This window comes from Podarcis liolepis (genome assembly GCF_965112155.1).
Source record: "Podarcis liolepis genome assembly, chromosome: 15".
In the NCBI taxonomy this organism is placed as follows: Eukaryota; Metazoa; Chordata; class Lepidosauria; order Squamata; family Lacertidae; genus Podarcis; species Podarcis liolepis.
The window spans coordinates 39,572,172-39,582,220 of NC_139566.1; positions in this window are offsets into that span (position 1 = coordinate 39,572,172).

Sequence of the window (10,049 nt, forward strand, 5' to 3'; positions counted from 1 at the left end):
CAAATTGTACAAATCTATGCTGCGACCACGTTTGAAATGCTGTATATAGTTTAGGTCACTTCAAAGAGGATATTGTAGAGTTGGAAAAGATTTGGGAAAGGGTCACCGAAATGATCAAGGGTCTAGTGTAACTCTCTGACAAAGAAAACTTGCAGCGTTTGGGACTTTTTAGTATGGAGAAAAGGCAAGTAAGAGGCAACATAGACATTTGTAAAATTATTCCTAGCATGGAGAAAGTGGATGGAGAGTGGATGGAAAGTTTTTCTCCCTCTCTCATAACACTAGAATTCAGGGACATGCAATGAAGCTGAATGTTGGAAAATTGAAAACAGATAAAGGGAAGGACTTACTCATAGTAGGAACCAAACACGTTCCTACAGGAGGCAGTGACAGCCACCAGCTTGGAGGTCTTGAAAGAGGATTTGAGAAATTCATGGGGGATGTCGCAGGAAAAAAACTGGGGTTGGCTTTTACAACCCAACTCCCCATCAAGGAACTCAGTGTCTGCTAAGTCCATTATCGGCCAGAGAATACAGTGGTACCTAGGGTTACATACGCTTTGGGTTACACACTCCGCTAACCCAGAAATAGTGTTTCAGGTTAAGAACAGAAATCATGCTCCGGTAGCTCGGTAGCAGCAGGAGGCCCCATTAGCTAAAGTGGTGCTTCTGGTTAAGAACAGTTTCAGGTTAAGAACGGACCTCCGGAACGAATCAAGTACTTAACCCGAGGTACCACTGTAATGGGTGGAGGCAGGATCCAATGAAAGCAAGGCAGGTCTTTATTTTTCCGTTGGCAACAGAGTTCCCCTCCTCCTTCAGAGGAGGCAAGGACCCTGTAGTCCTCCAGCTCCTGCTCCATCAGTCCCAACCAGGACTGGTCCATAGGAGATGTAGTCCAGGTGTAGTCTGGAGGGACAACACGGGTTCCCTATCCATGCTGTGTATGAAAGGAGACCTGGATCCATGACGTTTATTTTTATTTTTTTTATTTTTTTTATTGGTTTTACAATTTTTTTAAGACAATACAAACATATATAAAGACATACAAACATGTATAGTTTCATAACCTTTTTTCCTAATACCTTGTTTCTCAGACTCCCCCATACCTCCCCTTTCTGCATCCCGATGTCTAAAATTTTTAGCAACTTCTAATTGTTTCTCTCAAGCCTCTGTCCTCTTAGTCTTTCCTTCAGTCTAATCTTATAACACTGTAACCCTTTCTTTCTCAAAACCTCGACATTCTAACATTCATCAAGTTTGTAATGGTCCTTAAGATAGATTTTAAACTTCTTCCATTCTTCTTCCGCCGTCTCCTTTCCCTGATCACGGATTCTGCCAGTCATCTCAGCTAATGTCATGTAGTCCATCACTTTCATCTGCCATTCTTCCAGGGTGGGTAGATCTTGTGTCTTCCAATACCTTGCGATGAGTATTCTTGCTGCTGTCGTAGCATACATAAAAAAAGTTCTGTCTTTCTTTGACACCAATTGGCCGACAATGCCCAGGAGAAAGGCCTCTGGTTTCTGGATCCATGACATTTATGGTACAATCAGGGATGGCAGTTATAACTGTAGCCTGGGAGACCTGGGTTCCAATCAGCCCGAAAGTTGGCAGGATGACTCTCTCAGCCAAACCGGCTTCACAGGGTTATTGTGTGGACTGGAGGCACTGGAGCAGGCATAGGCAAACTCCGGCCCTCCAGATGTTTGGGACTACAATTCCCATCATCACTGACCACTGGTCCTGTTAGCTAGGGATGATGGGAATTGTAGTCCCAAACATCTGGAGTTTGCCTATGCCTGCTGGAGAGTTGCATACCTGCACCTCTGTGAATGATTGACTTAATGTTATCAATGACAGCAGAAGGTGGCGATTACAGGTGCTGAAAATAAACTATAATCAAGAGATTCACATCAACAGGAGGCAGCTGTTTAAAGCAGACTTCCTGACCTCTTTTTTTTATAAAAAAAAACTTCTCAGCAGGGGATCTAAGAAATGAAAAGCAGCCATCCATGCCTGTAATGAAACAGCCCAGCCAGGGAAACCAGTTGTGCTAAGAAAGGCTCACCTTCACTCTGAACTCGCTCCAGCGAGATGTTAATACGACTAATTAAGGAGCACCTGGCCTAAGCCTTGGGTATCTATGACTCTTCCATCTAAACACACCTTTCCATCTCTTTCTTCTTAGGTAAAGCCCCGGGGTGACTGGTGGTGCCTGTTTCAGCTTTGTTTCTTCCTAGTGGGTGTGCCAGAACGCTTTTGGAATTCTCTGACTATGCAAAGGAGAAGCTGCGCTCGAACAAAGAGAGTGGGTGCCTGCCTTTAAAGCACACACACTCACAACCCCAAACCTAGTCCTTATCTCAGAATGTGCGTGTGTTTGTATAGCGAATGGCTCCATAGCCTATAAACAGATGAGTGTGTGTGTGTGCATGCTCCAGCATGAAAGAACCTCCAGATAGCAATCGGAAGCCTTTATTGATTTTGCGAGAGATGAGCCACGCTTAATGGCAGCGCCATTCCTAGCCCATGATTTTTATTTTATATTTTTTTCTGGCTAATGAGAGCGATGTAAATAGACAAGGGCAGACTGGCTAATATCAGTCCAATGCCAGTAGTGCTGTCAGGGGAGAATGTCTGGGCAAGTGTCTAGCAGAATTAGCAAGCCCCCCCCCCCGAAGAAACATTAATTCTAGGGTTTTTCTCCTGTTGGCAGGGCCAGCTCACCGTATTTTTCACTCCATAAGGCGCACCTGACCATAAGGCACGCCTACTTTTTTTTTGGGGGGGGGGGAATTCAAGAAAAAAAAAAATCATTTAAAGCGAGCGTTTAGCAGAGCCTGTCTGCATCCCAGGCTCTGCTCAGCGCTCCCTTTCACGAGCCGCGTGGAGTGTGTGTGTGGCTCTTGGGGGCTTTTCCCCGAGGAGGAAGAAGGGCAGCCCAACACTGGCTACCCCAGAGCTGCTCAGGAGCTTGTGGGGCTGGCGGGGGAAGCCCAGGTTCCCCCCCAGCCCCAAAGAGCAGCTCGGGGAGCAGGGGACAGGCTGCGCACAGCCTTCCCACTGCTCCCAGAGCTTGCGGAGCTGGTGGGGGAAGCCCTGCCCCCCCCAGCCCCAGGGACCACACAATCGCTCCATAAGACGCACAGACATTTCCCCTTAGATTTTAAGAGGAAAAGGGTGCGTCTTATGGAGCGAAAAATACAGTAAGTTTGATGAGGCCCTAAGCTACTGAAGGTAATGGGGCCTTTTATATGTTCAGCTACCCTTTGTCAACAACAAATTGTCCCTGTTTTTTGTGTTGAATACAGTGGTACCTCTGGATGCGAACGATTCTCCGTGTCTGCACATGTGCGTGATGTCATTCTGAGCATCTGCACATGCGCGAGCGGTGAAACCCAGAAGTAACCCGTTCCGTTACTTCCGGGTCGCCGCGGGACGCAACCTGAAAAGATTTAACCTGAAGCGTCTTTAACCTGAGGTATGACTGTATATGCTATATGGTAATTTATGGACCTAATAGGTATCTAAAGCCATTTGCACATGTTGCCATGGAACCAGTCCATGCAGAATGTAGGCACCCTATATATAGAAATGAGCAAGCCAGTGATATTTTAGGGAGCAGGCTAGCAGGCAGGGCCCATTACAGTGGTGCCTCGGGTTAAGAACTTAATTCGTTCTGGAGGTCTGTTCTTAACCTGAAACTGTTCTTAACCTGAGGTACCACTTTAGCTAATGGGGCCTCCCACTGCTGCTGCACCACTGCCACACGATTTCTGTTCTCATCCTGAAGCAAAGTTCTTAACCCGAGGTACTATTTCTGGGTTAGAAGAGTCTGTAACCTGAAGCATCTGTAACCTGAGATACCATTGTACTTACAGCAAAGGAGCCTACACAACACCTACACAAAACACTGTTGCTGTATGTAGGTTTTATTTTATTTGTTATTTTATTTATTTTATTTGTTTTTCGCCTTATGTTCTGGAAAGGTACATCCAGGTTTTTTCCCTTTGATTTTTTTTGGGGGCCCCCAAGAGAGTGGGGCCCTAAGCTATAGCTTGTTTAGCTTATACGTAAATCCGGCACTGTGACCACCTCAGGCAGCAGGGTCCATGGGGCAGCAGATCCCAATGTCAATCTTTATTTTACCCCCCCCCCCCGCCCCATATTTCTGAAGTAGAACTTCCCTGGCTGCCTTCTTCCCTGGCGGGGAGGGGGGGCATTTTCGGGTCTGCCTTGGGTACCAAAATATCTTGGGCTGGCCCAGCCTGGTGGGGCCCGCCCACATTAGAAATAGATCATTTCTCTCTAGAATGACTGACATCCCACCTTTCGCAAGCCGTGGGTGATTTGAAACCTCACTTGCCGGCCAAGAACGAATTGGATGAAGCGGATTTTTAGGAAGACAATGACTACCGTATTTTGTGCCCCATAGGAAGCATCTAGTTTTTTGGGGGGGAAATAAAGAAAAAAAAATTTATTTCCCCCCCAGGTGCGGGGCTGGAAGAACCAGGTCAGGGAACAGCGGGAAGGCACGCTCCGCCTCCCCGCTGTCCCCTGAGCTTGTGGGGCTGGCGATGGGGAGAAATGCGCTGAGCCCGGGACTGCAGGCAGCTCTGTGCAACCCTCGGAACCGGTCTCCCGAGGGTTGCACAGAGCTTCCTGAAGCCTGGAGAGCGAGAGGGGTCGGTGCGCACTGACCCCTCTCGCTCTCCAGGCTTCAGCGAAAGCCTGCATTCGCCCCATAGGACACACACACATTTCCCCTTCATTTTTGGAGGGAAAAATGTGCGTCCTATAGGGCAAAAAATACGGTATATCGCATTTGGTTACAAAATATTTTCAAGACGTGTTCTGAATATATGGATTCTGGCTTTATTCTGTCCCATCAACATGTACATGCTAATAGTGAACTAAGCGGGCAAAGACTGACGGTTGTTAAGGATAATGATTTAATTTCCTGAAAAGGGAATGTTTACTTATGTTGAATTACTTTGTAATTTTAACATGGGTTTCCCCCCACCCTCTGGCAGTAGCTCCCATGTGATTGGCTGATTGTGAGTCACATGAGAGATGCATTCCATTCTGTTGTGACTGTTATTCCAGTAACTGTTGTTTTTTAACTGTTCCCCCCCAGAATGGCTCCTGAGAGAGGCTTCCCAGGATATTGCTGAGGGCAGTGTTGTGTCAGTGTGATCTGTCTGAAGTGAAACAGACAGAGGAAGATCCCTAAATGTTAATAGGGAGAAACCTGTGCAGGAGCTCTCTGAAAGGAACAAAGAGAAGAAACTAAGGCAAAAGTAAAAACTTTTCATAAGAAACTGTAAGGCCTGATTGAGGTCAAACTCTGGTGCAAATCTCAGCGCAGTTTTGTTTGTAAGTCTAAGAAGACTGCAGTCTACAATTCAAGTGGGAACATACCCATGTTTGAATGAGCATGTGACTGTAAATATATTCTTCTAGATTGGAAAATTTTCAGATGTGATTGATGGAAGTAAAAGAAAATTGTATAAGATGGAAAAGTATGTTTAATTATTGTTGATATGTTAAAAAACGAATAAAAATATATAATTAAAAAAGAAAGAAAAGAAAGTAAAGTTCTTTTGAATATAAAGGCTTTACAAAGAAGCAATCAATCACCTAGAAGCTTCCTAGCCCTAAGCTACTCTGCTACCTTGCAGATCATCAAAATGTTTTATATACAGTGCTTTTTTCTGGTGGGACGCAGGGGTACGCATACCCCTAAACTTTTTGTGAATCTAAGTTTGGCCTCATTGAGGGGCAGTATTTCAATATGAGTAGGAAATTGAGAATACCCCTAAACATTTTTTTAAAGAAAAAAAAATGGAACCCTGAACAGCAGCATTTCACACTGCAACACTTTGTTGCAGATCCCATGAACTCATTCTGATTCATAATGCTTGCCACACTCCAGGAGAAGCATTGCTCATAAAACTTTTTTTTTTAAAGTGCAAAGCCCATGTCAACAGTCAACGTTGTTTAATGGGAGCGCAGGATTAGCCCGCAGCACTCTCTAGGGGAGTCCGCTTTTCCTGTCTGACTAGTACGGTTGCCATCATGTGATAAGTGATAGCTCAGTCTTCAGCTTTTTCTTGGGTAATTATTTTATGTAGTGCAATGACATGAAGGCTGATGCAGGCAGATCTACACAGTAGTTATGAACAATGTCCCGTGCAGGTTCCTTTTTTTATGTTGCAACCAGATGGGCTAATTCTATGTCTAGCAACTTGCAACTTGGGATGAGCGAATCTGTCAGTTGTGGTTTCTCTCAATTTCTCGTTTTTCCAGCCTTGTTTGGTTTTCCACATATCCACATCAGCTTGTGTGTTTTTTACAAGTCTTCATGAAAATACATCAATATCTTAGTCACATTTATCTTAATATGCACATTTATGTGCAATTATGCCTAATATGTAATTTTTTTTGCAAATCGATTTCCTTTTTTATAATGCTATTTTCATCATTATATGCAATTTTATGCATGCTTTACTGCAGTGTAAACATTTTTGTGCTCATTGCTTGGCTAGAGAAGTATATCCCAAAATCTGGATGTGCATATTTTGAAGGATGGCTGTACTTAGTAGGCTCACATATTGTTTCAGAAAGTGCCAAATAACTCCAGGTTCCACACCCTCCAACATTTCTCCAACAATAATAGCGACATCCTAAGGAAAAGCGGGACATTCTGGGATGAAATCAGAAACTGGGACGGCTTTTCTAAATCAGGGATGTCCCTGGAAAATAGGGACAGTTGGAGGGTCTACAGGGCCTGACTACTTTTCTTACTCCTTTTTGCACAGGTGCTTTTTAACAGCAGCTAACTGTGCAGACATTAGCAGGCCATTATGCCTTGATCTTGCTGGTTCCCAGAAAAAGCTTCAGTGGCTGATTTCTGCAGACTTAAGCTCCTGTTCAGGCAAACACTCAACTTCCTCCCCCCCCCCAAGTTTGCAGATTGCCTGTTGTGGTCATTTACATTTTTATTAGGATTGCTTTTTTAAAAAAACCAGAATTGCTGAGGGTTTTTTTATAACCAAAAACACAAAAAGCACAATTTTTCAGTTGACTTGCCTAACATACAGGACAATGCTCTGCCTTTCGGACATCAATTCCGCCTTTGAAATCTTGTCCCGGAAAATCTGGATGTATGGCAGCCCTATTATTATGACATAGACACCGTACGTTAAAAGAATCAGAGGCTATCAGGGTGTACCAGCCTCGATGGCTATGTTTCACCTCCACTGCTGGAGCTGGTATGCCCCAGATAGAATACTAGTCCAGGGGTCAGCAACCTTTTTCAGCCGTGGGCCGGTCCACCACCCCTCAGACCATGTTGTGGGCAGGACTATACAGTGGTGCCCCGCAAGACGAATGCCTCGCAAGACGGAAAACCCGCTAGACGAAAGGGTTTTCCGTTCTGGAGGTGCTTCGCAAAACGAATTTCCTATGGGCTTGCTTCGCAAGACGAAAATGTCTTGCGAGTTCCTGCGGGGTTTTTTCCCCCCTACCCCCCTTTTTTCCCAAGCCGCTAAGCCGCTTATCAGCTGATCCTAAGCCGCTAAGCTGCTTAACAGCTGATCTGCTAAGCCGCTAATCAGCTAAGCCGCTTATCAGCTGATCCGCTAAGCCGCTAAACCGCTAATCAGCTGATCCGCTAAGCCCGCTAAGCCGCTAATAGCGCTAATCCGCTAATGGGCTTGCTTCGCAAGATGAAAAAACCGCAAGACGAAGAGACTTGCGGAATGGATTCTTTTCGTCTTGCGAGGCACCACTGTATTTTGAAGGGAAAAAATGAACAAATTCCTATGCCCCACAAATAACCCAGAGGTGCATTTTAAATAAAAGGACACATTCTACTCATGTCAAAACACGCAGATTCCTGGACCATCCGTGGGCCAGATTGAGAAGGTGATTGGGCTGCATCTGGCCCCCGGGCCTTAGGTTGCCTACCCCTGTACTAGTCATTCGAAATCACAAGTGGGCAGAATGCCGTTTCACTTAGGTTCTGCTGGCAATAATCTGTTTGGCCACTGTAAGAACTGGCTGCTGGGCTTGGCCTGATCCAGCAGGGCTCTTCTTATGTTCTTTCATTACCAGTTGCCAGGAATCACAGGTAGGGAGAGGACTGTTACAGACCTTCCTTTCCCCAACCTTTATGCTGCTATGGACCCAGGGCTGGCTCACTTGTGAGGCCAGCCGCGGCAACTACCGGAGTGGCACGATCCCCAGGGGCAGCAAATCCCATCTTTATTCAGGGCCGACCCAACCAAGTTGCAAGGTGAGATGACCACTGCAGGCAGCAAGATCTCCCAGCGTAGCAGGTCTCCATGTCAATCTTTCTCTCCCCTGCTTGTTCCTGATGTAGATCTTCTCAGTGGAGTAGGAAGGGGGGTGAGGGGGGTGCAGGCTGCCCTGTGTGTCATCACTGAGGGGGGGGGTGACAAAATGGCAGAAATATGTGTTTTTAAAATAATTTTTTTAAAATTGGGCTCACGACACTTTTTTTTTTTTTTTTGGAAAAAATAGTATTATTCAAAACAAGTTTAATAACTTCGTCTAACAATTAATGAACCTCAACAAGTCGACATAATACGTATTGAAATGTTTTAGTTCAGTGAACAAACGCAACGAAATGTGGCTGAACTCTGCGCTGTGCAGTGGAGAACGTATGGATAAGGAAGGGGCGGGCATGTTTCTTTCCACCAATTCACCAAAGTCTGTCTCTGCAGTTTGTACTCGAGCGAGACGTAAGCAATCAGGGACTCATCATCACTCAACCCACAACCATTCCTATTCGCTGCCATGCCAGTCAGTCACCCCATGTCATTCTGTTGAGTTTGTTATGCATTATTACTTGAGCTTATAAGTGCCGTGCTGAATTAATATTTGTTACATTTTTAGTTCATTGATTCATTGTAAACATCCACTTCCATATGATATTGAAATAAAAATTAAAAAATTGAGTCCGACCAACACGGCTACCTACCTGAATCTATGATATTGAGTTTGGGAGGTAACGTAAATGTTATGATATATGCTATTTGTTTGTATTTGTACGTTAAGCCAAAGCTGCAAAATAGCAAAATTAAGTAAAAAATTTCATTCATAAGAAATTCCCATCACGAAGAAAAGGTTTTAAGTGCTTATGCTCACAATGTTAAGTAAATAAACTTGCAACGATATGTTCTTTTCCCTTCTTTTAATAATTTCAATGGGGGGGGGGTGTTGACAAGAAATTTTCTGCACCGGGTACCACCTGACCTAGCTATGCCACTGGATCTTCTTACACCCCTTCTTCCCTGGTGGAGAGGTGGACACAATATTGGGGTCTGCCTCAGGTGCCCACATGTCTTGAGCTGGTCCCTTATGGGCCTCCATTCTTATTTTACCGGTTACTGGGAACAGAAAGTGGGGAGACCACTGCTGTGCTCAGGTCCTGCCTATGGTCTTCCAACAGGCATCTGGTTGGCCAGCGCATGAACAGGATGCTAGACTAGATAGACCAGGGGTCTGCAACCCGCGGCTCCGGAGTTGCATGTGGCTCTTTTACACCTTTGCCGCGGCTCCGGGGTGGATACTAGCGAGGGGAGGAGGCGCATTGTGCGCCCCGACACTCCCCACTGTGGTGGGCGCTGTACTGGCTGTGACGTCGCATGGGGGCGGTGCGTATGTTAGTCACGCACCGTCCCAACGTCACCTTCCCGCCCGCCCGCTACATTGTAAGGGGCATGTACGCTGGTCACTGCATTGAAAGGGGGCATGTACGCTGGTCACTGTTTTGAAGGGGAGTGAAGAACACACACACACACACAAAAAGGTAACTTGTTAATTTAACGTTTATTTCTATGAGGAGGAGTAATTCTGAGGGGTCAAACAAAGAAATAATAAAAAAAGTGACAAAAAGTTATTTTTATAATGACGAGTTTTGCTGCTCCCAGTTTTTTTTCTTTCTTCGGAAACGGGTCCAAGTGGCTCTTTTTGTCTTAAAGGTTGCAGACCCCTGAGATAGACCATTGAACTGATCCG